The following is a 19,513-nucleotide window of genomic DNA, read 5'->3' on the forward strand; positions in this document are numbered from 1 at the left end:
TAGTGATTAGATACTGTTCAGCGAAAGTTAATTTTATAAGAGAAAATATCGTTTAAAAAAACCCGACCAAGATCGGTATTATACCGAGTTCGAGAGTTTACCTTATAGCTACTCACAGGCACTGCGACACGGAACCAACATAAATACTTGTTTTGTTTTGGTTGATGTGTTTAAGCAGAATGATGAGTGGCTTATCTATTGAATGTTACAAAGTTCGGGCATTCTGATCTCGCGGAACGGGATTTTTTCATAATGCAAAGATGATTCCGCTGTTGTTAGTTTTGACACCAGACACATGATTTGACAAAACTTATACGGAGAAAAGAGGAAAATTATGATAAGTTACACACCAAATGTCAAACCCCTGGCCCCTTCCGTTTTCTAAGAAGAAGACTTCTGAAGTTATCGATATTTACTATGTAAATTGTGTATATACTACCGATATCACTTTGTTTTGATTGAACATTTCTCACTAGCAATAGACCAGCTGTCTATAATCTTCCTTGTTCAGAAATAACAGTTATCAAGCATTGGTTGAAAGGGCGGTTATTACTCGTTTTTAAAAACTTCCTTCTGCGGTATGAAGAGGGTTAATATTAAATTATTACCATTTTAATGTGACAATAAACAAATGCAACTTAAAGTTTTTTATAGACAGTGTTTACAATGACTTTTCTGAGTAAGATGTTTTTGGTAAAGACATTCAGGATTTTGCGAAACTAAGGTTTTGTTGAATAATTCAAAGATAATTTTGAAGAGTCCGACGTACTTCCTTGACACAAAAACAAGGATTCCGAGTCTCATGTCCCGTTAGTGTCGAACACTGATTAGTAATATGCGTTTGTGTTGTATGTATTTAACACTAACATCACTATATGGCACAGTGGCCACTGTACATTCAAGCTGGAACAACGCCATGTATTGATGTAGGACACACTTTGACTCATACAAATATTATAATGATTGATTGCTGCAGCATTTCAAAATGTTCACACGCGTCTATCTAATTGATAATGGAGCCAATCGTGTATCTGGTTTCAATATGATATCACAGTATCATCAGGGATGATAAGTCATTATTATGATCCTCGTTTGGTACAAACTGGGCTTAATGCCTCTGCGTACAGTGCCGTCTCATACTTATATGTGCAGTCTGTTATCAGGGACGACGATTCCCGCATTGTCTGGACTTAAGGAGATACTTCGTTTAAATATAAATTCCATAAAACGGAACGTGTCGTCCCTTTTGGCTCATATATATTCATACAATCGAAGACATGTAAATATCGACAATTTTTTTTAGAAAATAATAATGAATAAACTTTGTTCTAATAAACATATCTGGATGCATGCGCGCAAAATGTCTTACCTACTTAGTCAGTGCAGACGACACTTTCCGCATATGTCTTACCTACTTAGTCAGTGCAGACGACACTTTCCGCATACACTGGATTTTCGTTAAGAAGAGACCTCCTTAAAACTAAAAATTCCAAAATTTAATAATATATATTGTTTATCCTTAGGCAGTAACACAATAATTTAATTTATTTTCGGACTGCAAGGGTTCGTCTGGATTGCTACTTTACGCACAATCATTACGTCAAGATTTCCCAGAACGCAGATCTAATATTTAACAACATTTAACATTCAAATGTTATGCCAGATGTTATGTGGGGACCTCAAAATCCACAGGTCAAAAACTGTGACACCACAAACCATGCAGTGAAATGTCTTGAAAACACGAATAGTCCAGTAAAATGCGGTGACACCGCACACGTCCAGTTTAATGTTGTGACACCACAGACGACAGGTCCTATGCTGTGTCACCAAAACAGTTCAGTCAAATGGTATGACACTACAAACCTTTTAATCAAATGTCGTTACATCATAAAACGTTCAGTCAAATGTCGTGACACCGAAAACCATCCAGTCAAATGTCGTGACACAAAAATTCGTCAAGTCAATACTCGTGATACTACAAACTGTTAAGTCAAGTGTCGTGATACCACAAACGGTTCAAACAAATGTCGTGACACTACAAACCGTTCAGTCAAAGGTCATGGCACTACACACGGGCCAGTCAAATGTTATGACACTACAAAACGTTAAGTCAAACTTCACGACACTACAAACCGTTCAGCAAAATGTCATGACACCACAGACCGTCCAGTCAAATCTCGTGACACCACAAACCATTCAGTCAAAGGTCGTGACACTACAAACTGACCAGTTTTATGTTTTGACACTACAAAATGTTAAGTCAAACTTCGCAACACCACAAACCATCCATGTTACAACACAAACGATTTACACAATATTGATATTAAAAGTGTTATTAATACTTAGGTAATATTAACTAGTATAATAAAAACATGTGTGATTGTTTTATTATTTTACAAAATATCTTAATCGGTTGCAACGACTTAGATATTACGACGGGTTTTTATCATCTAACATTCAAATAACGAAGTTCAACGGTATAACCTTCATTGCCAGATATCAAGATCACAGCGTGCGACTTGAAGACGGGGCACTTCTTGTGCGAGCTTCAGGCGAGCTCTTATCCATCGGACGTTGATCAGTGTCCGAACGACTTCCGGTGGAAGCGAAGGGGCGGCCCTTTTGATACCCTGAACTTTCTCGTCCACACCACTGGTCTGACTTCCGGTTTGTTAGTTTTGTTAAATAGTTACTTTATTTAAAAAAATAACTCATCGGAATTTTATTAGGACATATATTTTGGCATTCCATTTTATCGTTGCAAAATGAAGAGAAACATGTGTTGTTTCACAATTTAATTGCACACAAATTTAATTTTCAACACAAAGGCATGAACACAATTATCAAATGTATCTGTTTCCTCAAAAAAAGTGGGTGCATTTATAAACAATTAAATATTTGTAATATAACGAGCATTTTCTGGGAGAAAAACAGTTTTGATACTTACGCACTATTATAAATTGTCATCGTTTTGTATTATTAGAAACATTTTCATGGAGAAAAAGTCAATGTTTCTTCATGAAACATATTCTTCTTAATAATACGCACAATTATAAATTGACAGCATTGTTCGTAATATTACGCACATTTTCAGGAAAACACAGTCAGTTGTTTGGATAAAAATCAACATTTTTGATACTTCGTAATATTATGCACTATTATTAATTGTCATACTTGTTCGTAATATTACGAACATTGACAGGGAGAAAAAGTCATTTTGTTTGCTTTACAAATTAACATTTTTTTAACTTAAATAACACAAATATACACATTGTAAATTTAGGTATATTTACAAATGCCTTCAAAGGATTCATTAACACCAAAATAATGCACATGTTTAACATTTTCCAATAGTTCTGAAATTAATGAACTATTTACAATTGTTCCAATACTGTTAATGTATATTGACTCTGATCAATTGTATGAAACACTTTATACGGATTCTTAACACTAAAGTTCGTTGTATATCAAAATGTACAACCAAATTCAAATCTATTCAACTATATTCATCAAAATTCATTAAATGAATCAAAATCAGTGTAAAAAAAATAAATTTGACATTTTTAAGAACGTTGCTTTTAAAGAATCAATGACTCGTTTTATAGTACGGTTTATTATAAGCTCAGATTTATATTACATGCATCGATATCATACGATAAAAAGGATTTGATATCCGGAATATCTTTTGGCCTCATTTGTGCACGTGGTAGCATATACGTGCGCACCTGTAAGCCCTTTTGATCAAGTACTGACGCGCGAACTTACAAGACTGACATTGCCTGAAGCACTTACTATGACACTTTATAAATCGCTAATAGTTGTTATTTTGAACTCACCAGTCTGGGTTTTTTCCGATATATGAACGCGCGCGGTAGGTACAAACAAACGCGTACAAGCATATTTTAAAAGAGAGTGAATCAATAATGTATCTTATCGCTGAATAGTAAACACCACTTTTTCTGCTCAAGCGTTCGTTATAGTTGATAAAAATACCATGATTTAATCATCTTTAGATGAGCTGTAACACGATATAATGCTACATTTACATGTGAACAGCTTCGGTCACGTAACTCTGTCATTGCATACACCGTGCGTATGCCTGAGCGTACAGTTTTATTGGAAGTTTGTCAACGAAACTACCAAGACATTTAGGCTATCGTGTATATATATATTATACTATTCAAATATTTTTAAAATCATTCAGACAAACTCCAAACCTTACTATCCTCAGTCCATTCATTTGTAGTACTAGAACTAATATATCGCTCCATATCAGTTGGATATTTATATGTCTATTGATATAGCTCAATTGTGATGATTTTTATTAATCTTATCTGAAAGGTAAAGACAATTATTCGCTAAAGACTAAGACCTTAAGATTAGAAGGCACATCACTAACGATCTTTAACATACATTACTTTTATTTGCTATATCTATAAAGCATGCCGAAAAAACAAGAACATCATTATGAATAATGTTTTGAGGAAGAAATATTGCATATGTCAAGCCGTTTATATACGTTAGGTATATAAGTCTTTTTTCATGGCGTTTAAGGATGTTTACTACTGGACCCATTCGTATAGGCGGCTGTACATATGAACGGTGTATTTATACTTTAAGCCTGTATTAAACTTTTGACATACATGTATATCAGTGTGAGATTTGTTATGTGTAATTATTAGTGATGATAGTTAAATTAGTTATTGTGATAACAACAAAAGACTTGAATTTTCACATTTCCTAAAAGAAACACTACTGTCGTTTAAATACTTATTATTCATTATTGAATGGGAAGCAAATCGGATATCGACGTCACTGGTCATTACTGCACGCGCTAAAAAAACGGAAAAACCCACAGCGCGCGAGTTCCGAATTAAATCTATTGTTCAAACGCTTACGTGCTCACGTGAAAATGAACTATTCCGGATGTCACACTCATGTGCACTTGTTATTCAGACAAACATGCGATATGGAAACTTTCTGCGCGGTCTGTTTAGTATATCTTTACAAAATAGATCACAATGTCGTGGAGATAAATTTAACCACGTCCGCTAATTCACATCTCTTCGAAAAAATGCCGTAAAATAAGACATTAATTTTGAAGTATATACATAATATTTTACACGATTAATTTCAGAGTATGCTGTTTATTTAAGTAATATTTAACATGATTCATACCAGTTCACAATTCATATTGAAAACTTAACTAGGTTAATGTGCTTTAAAAAAAGTATACATTGTTCTATCATTTCGTTATATTCGTGAATGAAACATTTACATTTTGAATAATTGTGTTACTTCATAAGCATATTTTTTTCCTCGTATATTACTTAACCTAATCCACGATAACGTGAGGCAACACTGCTCTGAGAGAGATACGCAGAAGTATATGTAAGTGAGCCACTTTCTGGGAAAACGGGGCTAAATGCATATGTCTTAAGTGTCATCAAATATAGGACTGCACAGGCGTATCAGTGAAGACACTTCAAACGTTTCTGCATAATGATCTCATTGTGTCATCTATTACTAAACTGAAGCAACGATAACGTGTAGCAACACTGCCCAGCGAGAGAAGCGCAGAAGTATATGTATATAAGCCGCACTCTGGGAATACAGGGCTTAATGCATGTGGCTTAAGTGCCATCCAATATACGGACCGAGTGGGTTTATCAGGGAAGACACTGCGCTGTATTTGTAAGTCAAACTTTTGTGACATAAATTGTACGATGATGCTTTTTTCTTCTGCTGCTGCTGATGATGATGTTGATGTGATGGCCCTTTAGTTTTAACGTATTACATTATACAATCGCATTCAGTAACGTTGTTGCGTTTTTTTTCAGTTTTTTTTTCAGCCCAACATCCTGGCAAAATACTGGTGACGTGCTGTCCGTTTTGACCATGGGAAATGCCCAGTAGATTTACGTCACGACAAGTCTATTTGAAAAGTTTGTATTCCGTGGGGAATTAGCTTATAAAAATTCCTTCAAATGGTTTTTCCACAGTTGATTAGTTTAAGCAACACACCTTGAAATGAACTACATGGCATATTAAATTTAAGTATAAATAAGAAACATACTTTATCTATGCCAAAAAGAATATATATAGAGAATAACAGGTTACAGTCTGATCGTTTTGTAATATATCAGGCGAGGCTTTGAATAAAATAACCGAGCCGTAATTTTATTCGTGCCGAGCCTGATATATTACAAAACGATCAGGCAGTAACCTGTTTTTCTGTTTCTCATACCACTGACACCACTCACCCCGTTTTTCAAGAAATAATGAAAAATAATCGCTACGCCCTGGAGCCGTGGCATTCGTTTATCGCGTATGAATCTTTCTAAAAATAGCATTGATCCTCAACAAGAAAAGTAGCGCCATTTAATGTAATTTAATAACGCTGTTTCTTTCTCTTTCTTCTTTAATTTTGCAACAAAACTTTAAGCAGCAATACGTTATTACACAAAATAAAAGCATATAACCATTGTAACATGTCAAGGCCAGTGCAGTCGCTCACGTCTTCGCAGTGTGTCAACACGTGTAAAGAATTGAATGTGTTTTTATTATTGAATGTGTTTTAATTAGAATTTGGAATATATACTGCGCGTTTGGTTTACTGTGGTGGTTGTTCGTGAACGTTAAGTACAGCTCCAAAAGACATGTCATATATGGGATTTTGGCCAGGAAACTGTGCTTGTGAAACTGCCGGGTGGGTGGGGAGAGAAATGTTCATTTCGGAAGTGTTGACAGAAGTGCATGAAACAGGTGGCGTTGCAGTAGAACATGTTGCCAAAAGGTTTGAACATCTTTTTTGTGTTTGTTTGGAAATTTCACTGTATTATTGGTTATTGACTGTACGTTTGTGTGTCCTGTTATTTGCATGATTTCGGTGGATGCGATAATGGAATTCATTAGTTTTTGAACAAGGTGTTTTCTAGCAAAATGATTATTTATGTTTTTTTGTTTTTTATAAAACCGGCCTCGATTGCCATATTTTGCAACATCTTGGCAAATTTTTTTCACCAAGTTTCTGCCGTGATTAAACAGTGATTTAAAATACATTTTCCTTGTGTTTTTTTTTTATAGATTTTTCGGCTTTGCTTTCAGGCAGTTACGTGTGAGGGAAAATCTGTACCACTGCTCCGGAAAATAGAGTATGGGTACTTTGCTCTTTGAAGTTTCCGTCAATGCTTCCCACGATGCTACGCAATGTGACAGGCTCGTATTCATCATCATCATTCTTGCGAATGGAGAGCAGATATGTGGCAAGATATTCATCTAGATGGTCGAATGATAAATTGTTGATTGCTTTCGTTTCGCCTTTCTTGGCAAGACACTTTTGAAATCGACAGACATCTGCCACGGTTTTCCGGATAGTGTTTTGTTATCTTCGGCTTCAATTCATTTTTGTACATCATCGGTTGTTATTTCTTTGGCGTCTGATATGTTTTCACTGTTCTCAGTTTTTGATTTTGTTTCAGTAACGGCTTCTAAATTATTTTTATTTAAATTGACATTTGCATTCGTGATTTCATTAAATGGTTCATTAAACACATTGGAATTTATTCCAAACTGATAGGCAAAGTATTCCTTAGACATAACAACTTCCTCCATTAAACAGTCCCAAACAATGTCAAACTAACCTCCATCCACGAAGTCTGAAATGGTAATGTTTATTTATTGTATTTATATATGTTTTTTATGTTTAAGTCCTTATTTTCAAAGGAATTAGCTTTTAGCGAACCTTATAAAACACAGTTCATGTGGCAAAATTGGCAAACTGTAGAAGACGACAAATGTAACCTTAATAATAATTTATGATTTAAAATTATTTCATTATTTTATGCATATTACATTGCGTTTTATTGTGAAGTGTGTTACTATTTTTTTTTTACTATTTTTACTGCTTTTTTATTGTTTGTTTTATTTGTTTGGTCTGTTTATATTAAGTGCTGAACTTTTGACATAACCTTTGACGTTTGATGTTTGCATATGAAGGCGTGCCAAAAAAGTAGTCCGTTTGTTACATGACGTCATCAACATGTACTTATGCATTCTTAATGTTTGTAAAATACATTTTTTCTGTTTTTGTTGTTGTTTGTGATTTAAATGTAATACATATTGGTATCAAATTGTTTGTTTTGATAAATCTGATTCAGTTCTACAATAAAACAAAATATTGTACTTAAGTCTTAGTAGCCTCCACACATGACTGATATATGAACTTCCTATTGACCGTGATATAAAAAAATATATCAGGCAACAGGATATCAAGCAGATATCAATGTGGTGGTATAATAAATGGTGGTTTCAAGGTAAAAATCCGTCTTTTTTGCGCTTTAAAACTTAAAAATAATCGTGTTTGTCGAAATTGACGTATACGTCTAGTTATCGTGCTTTCGGATTTAAAAGCGGTACCGTTTGAAAAATAATTAAGTACTTGCTAACTAGGCTATAGATTTAATTATATCTATGCTAATTATTATATGTGTGTGGGCTACAAAGTAGGACTCGAGACTTCGGCGAATTCTCATGATAGACACGTTCGAACAAACAAGCACGTGATTGTATGTACATGCACTAAGGCAGTACGAGCTGGTTAGTACACAATGGCCTCATTCTTGTTATGTACGTCACAGGAAATCCACGTCAACGTACTTCCGATTTCTCTCGAGACTGCAACGGAGTGTCAAGATACACACATTCGGACCATCAGGCAAGTAATTGTATGTATATGCTTAAATTCAGTACGAGCTGGTGTGGCCTGACAATGGCCTAACGCTTGTTATACACGCCGCAGGAAATCCATGTCCACGTACTTTTGATTTCACTCTAGACTTTAACGGATTGTAACGATATACATATTCGAACGAACAAGTAAGTAAAGTTATTTACTGTGTGCAGTAAAAATGTATTTTAACGTGTTGAATAATCCATGATTTATCTTTTGCTGAATCAGGTTTTGTAATATTTAAAGTTATATTAGCATGTATTCGACCGTGTTCGTGTAAATGTTGTAAATGCTATTTATTTTAGTTTCATTCGAACATGTTAACGTTCAGATATACACGGATGCTGAAAATAATTAAAAAATGAATTCATATATCGTTTATGAAAAAGCAATTAATAAGGAGTGTTGTGGCAATTTTAGTGATTTTTATTCTAATAGTAGGTATTTCTTTTATTTTTTCTACATTTCCTAGATACAAATACTATGGAAAAAATGAAAAACATTAACAAAGTGTCGCCGGCGATGTGTTGATTTTATCCACAATCATGCAGTTTCAACTTCCGCATTTAAACATAATATTAATCACGTCAATACTACTTTACTTGCTGTAAACAGTAAAAACTAAAAACTTGTCGGTAGTGTGTAAGCTTACGTATAGCAATTTGATACGAAATGAAAAGAACCTCGTCAATAGAATGCATAGCATTTCATAAATGTCAAGGTATCACGTTTGTTTGTATGCTATATGAAGGATTACCCGATCGTACACCCCGAGTACACAGTAACCCACTCGTACTCACTACGTATACAGTAACCCACTCGTACTCACTTCGTATACAGTAACCCACTCTTACTCACTCCGTATACAGTAACCCACTCGTCCTCACTCCGTGTACAGTAACTCACTCGTATTCACTTCGTGTACATGAACCCGATCGTACTTACTCCGTATACAGTAACCCACTCGTACTCACTCCGTATACAGTAACCCACTCGTACTCACTTCGTATACAGTAACCTACTCGTACTCACTCCGTATACACTAACCCACTCGTCCTCACTCCATGTACAGTAACTCACTCGTCCTCACTCCGTGTACAGCAACCCACCCGTTCTCACTCCGTGTACAGTAACCCACTCGTACTCCCTCCGTATACTGTAACCCACTCGTACTCACTCGGTATACAGTAACCCACTTGTACTCACTCCGTATACAGGGACCCGATCGTACTCATTCCGTATACAGTAACCCAATCGTTCTCATTACATATACAGTAACCCACTCATACTCACTCCGTAACCAGTAGCACGCTCGCACTCACTCCGTAAACAGTTACCCATTCGTACTCACAATGAATACATTAACCCACTCGTACCCACTTCGTTTACAGTGGCCCACTCGTACTCACTTCGTATACAGTAAAACACTCGTACTCACTCCGTATACAATAACAAACTCATACTTACTCCGTATATAGTAACCCACCCGTACTCACTCCGTATACAGTAACACACTCGCACTCACTCCGTATACAGTTACCCACTCGTACTCACTTCTGAAACAATGACCCACTCGTTCTAACTCCGCATACAGTAACCCACTCGTACGCACTCCGTATACAGTGACTCACTCGTACTCACTCCGTATACAGTGATCCACTCGTATTCACTCCGTATACAGTGATCCACTCGTTCTCACTTCTGAAACAATGACCCACTCGTCCTCACTCCGCATACAGTGACCCACTTGTACATATACAGCGATCTGCAGACCCCAGTAGCCTCTGTGTCAGTCTAGATGTCGCCTCAAACATGGCCAAACCCTTCGTCGTTTCCGGTCAGTCGTGTCACCATATGACCACGTCGCATCTTGCCAGAGGTGACATCAATCTGACCGTCCATCAGTCTAAGCTCTTAATCGTCAACATGATTACCTATACTTTGCATTCACTTCAACATATTGTCTAAGTTTTGATATAATGTAAACTATGTGATAATGTTCGTTAATTTTAAATATGAAAATGTACTCGAATATCGACGTGCCATGTCTCAGAGACACCGCGGTTGACGTGGGATACACATACCTGGCAAAGCCATATTTTCATTGATAATTAAAATGTGCAAGAGTGTTCATGCGCTATTAAAAAGGACACGAACTTTTGTGTGATATATCTCTAACAGGCTGCGGTTAGTTTAAACGTGACATATCTCTAACAGGCTGCGGTTAGTTTAAACGTGACATATCTCTAACAGCAGGGCCCTCACACTACTTTGGGGGAAGGGGTCCGCAGACCTTAGGAGGGGGAATTTTCGCGGCGTTTCCCTTTTTGGGGGAATTTTTTACTTACTCTCTCATTATTTCATTTGTACATGTTTGCACTATATTCATTGCATTTTTCATAATTTACTATCAGGGGTTTTTTTAGAAAAAGGGGAAGACGCTGGACGCTGGGTAAAAGGGGAAAATCAAGCGCGAAAGAGACATATTTGGGGAAAAAATAAAAACTGTTCATTTCAATGTCTATAACTCACCTACAGACTTTAGTTTTTTTTTAGAAAGAGGCATGTCTCTGACCTTTTTGCTCTTAAACATATGGGCAAGTATGATATTAAAGTCAATGTCCTAAATAAAGTTGCAGGTGTAGATCTAATAATGGGAAATTTTTCAACTGGGGCCGGGGAACGATGTCAATATTATGATTTCAATTTCATGATGAATGGGTTGACGATCTAGATCTGCTACAGTATTAATAGGGAAAGGTGCGGCAGCTGCCGATTGTCTGCTTTCACTATCACAATAATCCGACAGTAGTAATCGATGTTGATTACATGTACCTCGGAATCCTGCTGGGTTTCAACGGTTTTTGATGATTCATTCTTAAAAAATGCGTCAACGCAATTAATGTTTTCCGAGTCCGAACTTTTATTTTGTTCGTGTATGAACGCCAATTGTGAGACTTTTTTCAGTTTTAAAGTTTATATCTTGGCTTTCACATAACCCGGAAAATTCGACTGGTTTCCGGTAATTAATTGACGAAACACCCTTCTCGCGCAAGACCGGGATCCAGTAAAATAGTCACATGATTAATATGATTAGTTGCCCGGTTTCCATGACGTATTTTGAACTATTTATAGAATCACTGGGATTCCCAACTTGAGTGTTCGTCGGGAGAGAGAGAGAGAGAGAGAGAGAGAGAGAGAGAGAGAGAGAGAGAGAGAGAGAGAGAGAGAGAGAGAGAGAGAGAGGAGAGAGAGAGAGAGAGAGAGAGAGAGAGAGAGAGAGAGAGAGAGAGAGAGAGAGAGAGAGAGAGAGAGAGAGAGCGAGATCGTTGTACATGGTACAAATTGGATAAGTGTCGACTTCCCAAAAGAACAAAACATTTCTTTGAGGGTAAAATAATATATTTTGGTGAAAAATTATATTTTTGGATGGGAAATGGTATTTTTAGGTGAAAAATTCTGGTAGGGGAAGACGCCGAATATCGGCGTCCCTTTCTTAGTAAAAAAAAAACCTGACTATGTTTGAAAAGATTAAATTGAAATAGAATTGAGATATAATAATCATGAGACACATATTTCTATTTGAAAAAACAAAACAAAAAAAAACAATTTTTTTTTTTTGGGGGGGGGGGATTTTTCCTCCCAAAAGGGGAAAAAAGTATACTTTTCAGGTGGGTGACTGCCGCCGAAATTCGGCGGCAGATTTGATAGATTGAGGGCCCTGAACAGACTGCGGTTAGTTTAAACGTGACATATCTCTAACAGGCTGCGGTAAGTTTAAACGCTTTCGAGACCGTTTCCTGTGTAGAACCAGCACTTGGTGTATTTAGGGAAATCTAAAGAACGCTTCCACAATGGAACTGCATGTTAGATAAATACGCTTTGCGGTTGGCTGTCTATTACTCGTTGAATGGTCGCGCTAGGGATCTCTGGCAGCCCCCGTGTTTGTGAAGTATTACCCTTGTATATATGTGTATTTAAGAAATGGTAAACCCCACCGAGGTCCCCATCGCATATTAGTGACCAGCAAGACTTGCGAATTTGACACATTTTTTTTAATTACCAAACGTGAAATGGCCCCTTTAAATCCATCAATGGTTATTTCATATTAGTAATAATGGCTGATAAGTATGTGATTTCGAAAAGATTTTCAAAAAGTCAGCGTTGTTTGTACCAACAAATACGTGGGATTAAAGCTTGCTTATTCGCGTTAAGTTTCGACTGTAAACTTCATGTTTATAAAGTTCACAAGTGTCGGGTTTATGTTTGTGAGCGATTGGAGCTATATTTCTGAGAAAACCGGGCTAAATGCAAGTGCGAAACGTGTCGTTCCAGATTAGCATGTGAAGACCGAACAGTTAAATCAGAGACGACACTTTCCGCCTAAACTGGACTTGAGTCGAGAAGAGACCAATTTTAAACGAAAAAATCCATCATGTTTGCTATTGGAAAGAGTCGTCCATTATTAGCTTGATCAGACTGCAAAGGCTATTCTAGGACGACACTTAACAATCATAAATTGAGCCAACTTGTTTTCCAAAACGCGGCTATACAATTATGCACCATACTTTACAAGTTCATATGATACTCGTTCTGAGAGAGCTGGACATAATGCATATGCGTTAAATGTCAAACCAGATTAGCCTGTGCAGTCTGCACATACACATCAAGGATGACGCTTTCCGCATAAACTACATAAAATTATTCGCTAAGGTGAGACCTCATTCTAACAAAACTTCCATACAAGTGGAAAATGTCTTATCTGGGACGACACATTACGTACATGCACTAAGCTCAGTTTTCTCAGCACGAGGCATAAATGCTTCAGCTTTAAGTTTGTCGGCTAGTTGAACTTTACCGGTACGCAGTCATCATCATCGTCATCATCGTCATCATCATCATCATCATCATCATCATCATCATCATCATCATCATCATCATCATCATCATCATCATCATCATCATCATCATCATCATCATCATCATCATCATCATCATCATCATCATCATCATCATCATCATCACCATCATCATCATCATCGTCATCATCATCATTATCATCATCATCATCATCATCATCATCATCATCATCATCATCATCATCATCATCATCATCATCATCATCATCATCATCATCATAATCATCATCATCATCGTCATCATTTTCATCACCAACACCAACATCACCACCACCACCACCATCATCATTATAATAATTAGCATCATCATCATCATCATATGATTATAAATCGAACAGTCAACTACATATTATTTGCATAGAATCTTGTTGGGATTGTTTTGAAGTGTTACACACTGTGTTAGAATTATATATTATGAGTGTAAAGTTGAATCAACATAAACAAGCTCTAAAGAAGACAATGGTTTTTGTACAAGCAAACCGGTCCCTCGAGTACATACTCCTATTGAGGGTATTGTTTAGCTGTGTGTGTGTGCTTAAGACAAGTGTTCCAAGTGAACATTTCTTCATATCAATATACAAGGGGTCTAAAAGTTTAGTTTTGTTTTGGTTTACAAGAATAATCCCTACCTCAAGAGGTGATGTACGTGCGAAATACTTGCTATTTACTTCAGAACATTACAAAACTTTCGTTTGCGGTCTTCAGAGTTTGATTGTTTATGAATAGTGTTATTTTAAAGAGACACTTACAACACATCCAACAATGCGTTTTATAAATGTAATAGTGTTCATGTTAAACAATCCATTTTTGTTACATGGTGTAGCCCACGCAGTGTCTCTGTCACAAACTTCATCATGAAGTATTTATGTTTATTTCTATTAAATGTTTAATGTTTGATAAAACATAATGAACAACCATGTCAACTAGAAGTGTGTTTGTGAAATTTCAATTGATAAGATATGATCATAGGTAAACACTGTTCACGTTTTTAACTGCTGAAGTGCATGGTGTCATAATTATAGTTTCGATATGAAATACATATTTTTTGTTTAAGGCGAGCGTTTAATTTATTTCTACGAATGAAAGTTATATTAATAGAAAACATTAGTAATATTAAATAAACTGCGTAAATCTTACCACTAGTTTCCCTGCCAACACTGTGTTTAAACTTCTACAGATAGCTTCCTAAACTTGAGAGTTGATTCAATAATACAACAAACATATAAATGCCTGAATAAACAGCAGTGATTCACGCGTCTCCACATTATAAACAAATCATTTAAACCAATACTTTAAGTATAATACCCAGTGCTTCAATTCAAAATATACCAATACACAATCTATTGAAATAAAACTGAATGGTCTGATGATTTCTATTGATATCTTCGGTATTTGAAGGCGCAAGCATTTAATTGAATGGATTGTAAAACAATATTGTCAGGTTTCAACGATTAAAACTCAACTCCGTCAGGTACATACTTATTTTGAAAATGGGCAGAGTTAAATGTGTTATCGGTTAAGTGTCTAAAACACTAAAAAATATTGGGACGGCGTTTTCAATGTAAATATTGCCTACTTGCACAATACAAAATTATTCCATCCAACTAGTGCAGCACTCTATGATGACATTTCAGTTTTTTTCACGTAGCTTGTGTCAACAAAGTGTTGATGTTACGGTAATTCTTCAACTCTAGATGTTCTGAAAAATGAGATTCTGCTTTGTGAAAGGGGGTTTAATGCGTGTGCGTAAATTGCCGTCCCATATTCATTTAGCATAAGCAGTCCGCGCAGGCTAATAATAGACGAAACTTTCCGCTGTTATGTTTTTTTTTACTTTAAAGTTTCTTCATATCGAAACTCCAGTAAAGGCTGAAAGTGTCTTCCTTGGTTGTGCTGACTGCACAGGCTTATCTGTTACGACATTTTACGCACATGAATTAAACACCCTGTTCACAGAGCAATGCTAAACTGTTTAAAAAAACACCTTTTACGTTTTTTTCTCCTGCATCGCAAATGTATCCAGACACTAGGATACCATACCCCACAAATATTACTCAACCCAGCCAAAATATGGCGAAAATCTAGACGCCACATTGTTTGTCAAATCATCATACCGAGTTTTAAAATGCAAAAACAGTTCTGTATATTCAGGTCGCAGGTGAGTAACTGTGTTGTCCCTTAGCTTGATTATTAGTTGTATGTAACCTGACCGAATTTTACAACGCTATAATTTTTACAAGAAATCGTTTGGTCACGTTTTTCTTAAATTAAACAAGAAATATCTTTAAAAAAGATATACGGCGTAAATAGTTTAATGAATGAGATCAAGGATAGCGAATGTCTTTTTCTGTGCAGTTCTTAGCTGCATCACACGCAGTACGGGATGTTACGGGGAGTTTTCGCGGCTTATTTTACATTATAACATATTGCTGGTCATAAACCTATAGATACAAAACAGAAAACCAAAAGAAGAATGGAAGTGAAATTTAAACATATGAGTCAACCGGCCACACGAGAACAAACCTGTTTTAGTGGTCTGTCGGGCATTGCTATTTGATTCGATTATTAACAGTATCGAGAATCATCGTGCTCATGCTTAAAGTGATATTATGGATATTTTGCACTGTTGAATTGAGCTGAAAAGAATTAACAGATCAAAATAGTTAGTTAAAATGTGGTTACTGATCAATTATCTGCAACTCACCTTGCTACCAGTTGTTTATAAAAATATATTTTATATTCGATATTCTTACGTGACCCACCCAGTCCTGTAAGCCGAAATGATCCGTAAAACAATAGTGTGTCTTTGTGTCGTATGAACAAATCTGCACTAAAACTAAATTTAGGTTTAACTCGTAAACGCATGATCAGTTGTCAAACGAAAGTACGGTTAATATTCAAATGCATTATTTTTCTCTTTCTGGTATATTGTTTTAGTATGTTGATGCTGCATTAATTACTATAAGTGTATATGAAGTAGAAACATCAAAAATAATCAACGGTTGCGATAGACACCTATAAACTGTTACCTGCTCATAATATAACTTTAGTACATTAGGCAATATGGTGGAATAATTATTGTTAAATTTATTAAAAATAATATTTATCATTGTATTGTTGAAAACACATTAAGAATCTATTATTGACATACCATAATTATATTGCTGAATATCTTCTTTTAACATATTTCTGGTCTAAAGAAAATTCCAGGTCACCTAGTTCACGGATAGCGTCTTTTTTATATATAGCGATTATTTTACTGACCGCGAACTCCAGTGATGACCTGTATATAAACTCTGAATGTCCGCGACTTGACCCGAAACCTCGCGGGTTAAAATGCAATTCTTTAAAGTGAGGCCTCGCTTCCACTGCTCTTTATACTTTTACATGTTAACATGTTGACAGGAATATGGAAGTAAGTACTAAATATGAGAACATAGCCTTTTAAGTATAAACGCTTTTGCGCTGGTAATACTCTGAAAATAAAAGGTGTACGCACAAACTGTATTGATGTCGAGAATTGAGTGTAAAACTGTTCTATCTATTAAGCCTTTTCATTAGAGATAAAATTGTTTTATACAGTAAAACAGTGTTACAAAGACGCGGATATGTTTCCAATGTTCTGGTGGTATACTCAAATCAGCCAATGGAATAAATGAAGTGTATTCATTCGTACCTAGCCGCGGGAAATTTTATTTGAATTTTATTGGACACTTACAAAGGTCAAGTCAGGGTGAAAAGCTGGCTTATGCAGCTTACGCCGAAAAACCCCTTTGCAAGCTAAGTTGTCCAGGTAAACAAATAGAAAGAGCATATTTTGATACATTATTATGTATTTGATTATTATACAAACTATTTTGATTAGACTGTTCAGCGATTTTCTTACTATTTTGCTGATAAGATTTTTTGTTCGTTCGTACTCTTACGATTCGTTCCATTTTTGTGTTTCGGATTATCATTTGTTCAATGTAAACTCTCCGCTTGAATCTTATGTAACTCATCATATGTGTAATACATGAAAGATCCAGTTCCTATTTTATTTACCAATGTTTTGTATCATTTTGCTTGAATCTGATGTAACTCGTCATATGTGTAATACTACTCAGACTCAGAGGGGTTATGGAGGTTTCGGTAAATGACAAGTTCGGTAAATTGATTTATATAGTAAATGCCGTGGAGGTTTCGGTAAATTGGTATAAATAGGGATTATCGCACCTTTTGTCGATAAGCGTGTACATTAATTGAGTTGTTTGGCACTAATTAAATTATCTGTTTAAATGTACGGAGTTGATTTTATCAATTTAGAGATGTTTGCAAAGTGTTAATATTAATTATCCAGGCTTGCAACCTAATCAAGGGAGGTAAATTATATATTAAAAGTTTATCTTTAGGTCATGATCGTTTTGTATTTTATATATGTTTTTAAACAATTAGTTGATAAAAACCTTAATTAAAGCGTATCAGATAAAAAATATAATAATCATTATTTATTATTACTATTATGTTATTTAAATAAAAGCACCAATTATAAAAACCAACAGTATTGTGTTATTTAAATCGTAAATTTACCTACAATTTCCTAACAGAATTCGTTTTTCAAAGGTAGCTCATTAATTTCCCTTAATTCTTTACCGTAGGCATAGCATTAATAATAACTCAACTCAAAATTAATCCACAGTTTGCAAATAAATGCCCCTAATGTTATTGTAAGCCAATAATAGGTGTCATTATCACCTTGTTGTAGGTATACCACCTCTATAAAAACCAATTTACCGAACCCTCCACGGCATTTACTATATAAATCAATTTACCGAACTCCTATAAATATGATTTACATCGACCTCATATCGTTTAACGTTATTTTGCAATAGCATCGTTCTGACATGAATTCATGTCGGAAGCTTTAACGGCATCAAATTCATATAACAGCACAGAATAATCATGCTATAAATTATTAAACATAAAATACAGTCGGTCGGGTAGTTCCGGATCACTAGCGTAAATAATGGTGCTAATATTTTTAAAAGAAAGCAATTGCTTTCAAAATACTTGGATTGTTGAGGCAAAATATTTCATCGTTCAGGCCATATTAATTTATTTATACTTACCAATACATTTCTGATGCCAATTTGAACTTATCCACTTGGATAAAGTCGGCTAGTTCTGAATCGAGTGCGGTAATTTCGGATCACTCAGGCTATTTGAAAGATGTAGGTCAGGGAGCAACTCAAAACTTATTTTGACTTTCAACAATTACTTTGACTGTCAAAACAAATGATGCATGTATTTATTTAACATCAGATAGGTTCGTTTGTTTCAGTTTAACAACTGTCTGACAAGTTAAAAACATTATAGGGTGTGCGTCTGTACACAAGACGAATAAATCTGTTGGAAAGTATTTATGTTTTGATTTGAAATGGATTCCTCTGTATTATTGGTTATATAAAACAAAAACAAATACTCAATAAAAACAATATATTGATAAACTCAAGATACCTTATTGGGAAATAACATAGTATGATAACATTTAACAACAATAGGAATCATAATAATTCAAAAAATGTATGAAAATGTGACATATATGCTTATGACTAGAACATGTTATGTATGCCTAGAACATATTTTTATAACTAAGGTCCTAAAAAATACAGAACTTTATATAAATGTATTTATAACAAGAGATGTGTTTGTCAGGAACACAATGCCCCCTATTGCGCCGCTTTTATTTTTTATCATATGGCAGGAACTGTACCCGTACAGATAAGTATCTCACTTTAAAGCTTATTATTTCCCTTGGATTTGTTTTTTGGACCTTTAACCTTGAACGATGACCTTGACCTTTCATCACTCAAAATGTGCAGCG

At 35.4% G+C, this 19,513-nt stretch overlaps 1 protein-coding gene and 1 long non-coding RNA gene across 2 annotated transcripts in view; both read left to right on the plus strand.

Moving 5' to 3' along the window:
* The window catches only part of LOC127849915 (uncharacterized), a 756,865-nt gene that overhangs the window by 575,455 nt on the left and 161,897 nt on the right, over positions 1–19,513 (plus strand). The window lies entirely within an intron of this gene.
* LOC127850650 (uncharacterized) lies at positions 6,547–8,086 on the plus strand. Its single transcript, XR_008035402.1, has 2 exons — positions 6,547–6,796; positions 7,108–8,086. It is a non-coding gene; the product is annotated as an uncharacterized LOC127850650 (long non-coding RNA).

The sequence above is a fragment of the Dreissena polymorpha genome, chromosome 11 (genome assembly GCF_020536995.1).
Source record: "Dreissena polymorpha isolate Duluth1 chromosome 11, UMN_Dpol_1.0, whole genome shotgun sequence".
Lineage (NCBI taxonomy): Eukaryota > Metazoa > Mollusca > Bivalvia > Myida > Dreissenidae > Dreissena > Dreissena polymorpha.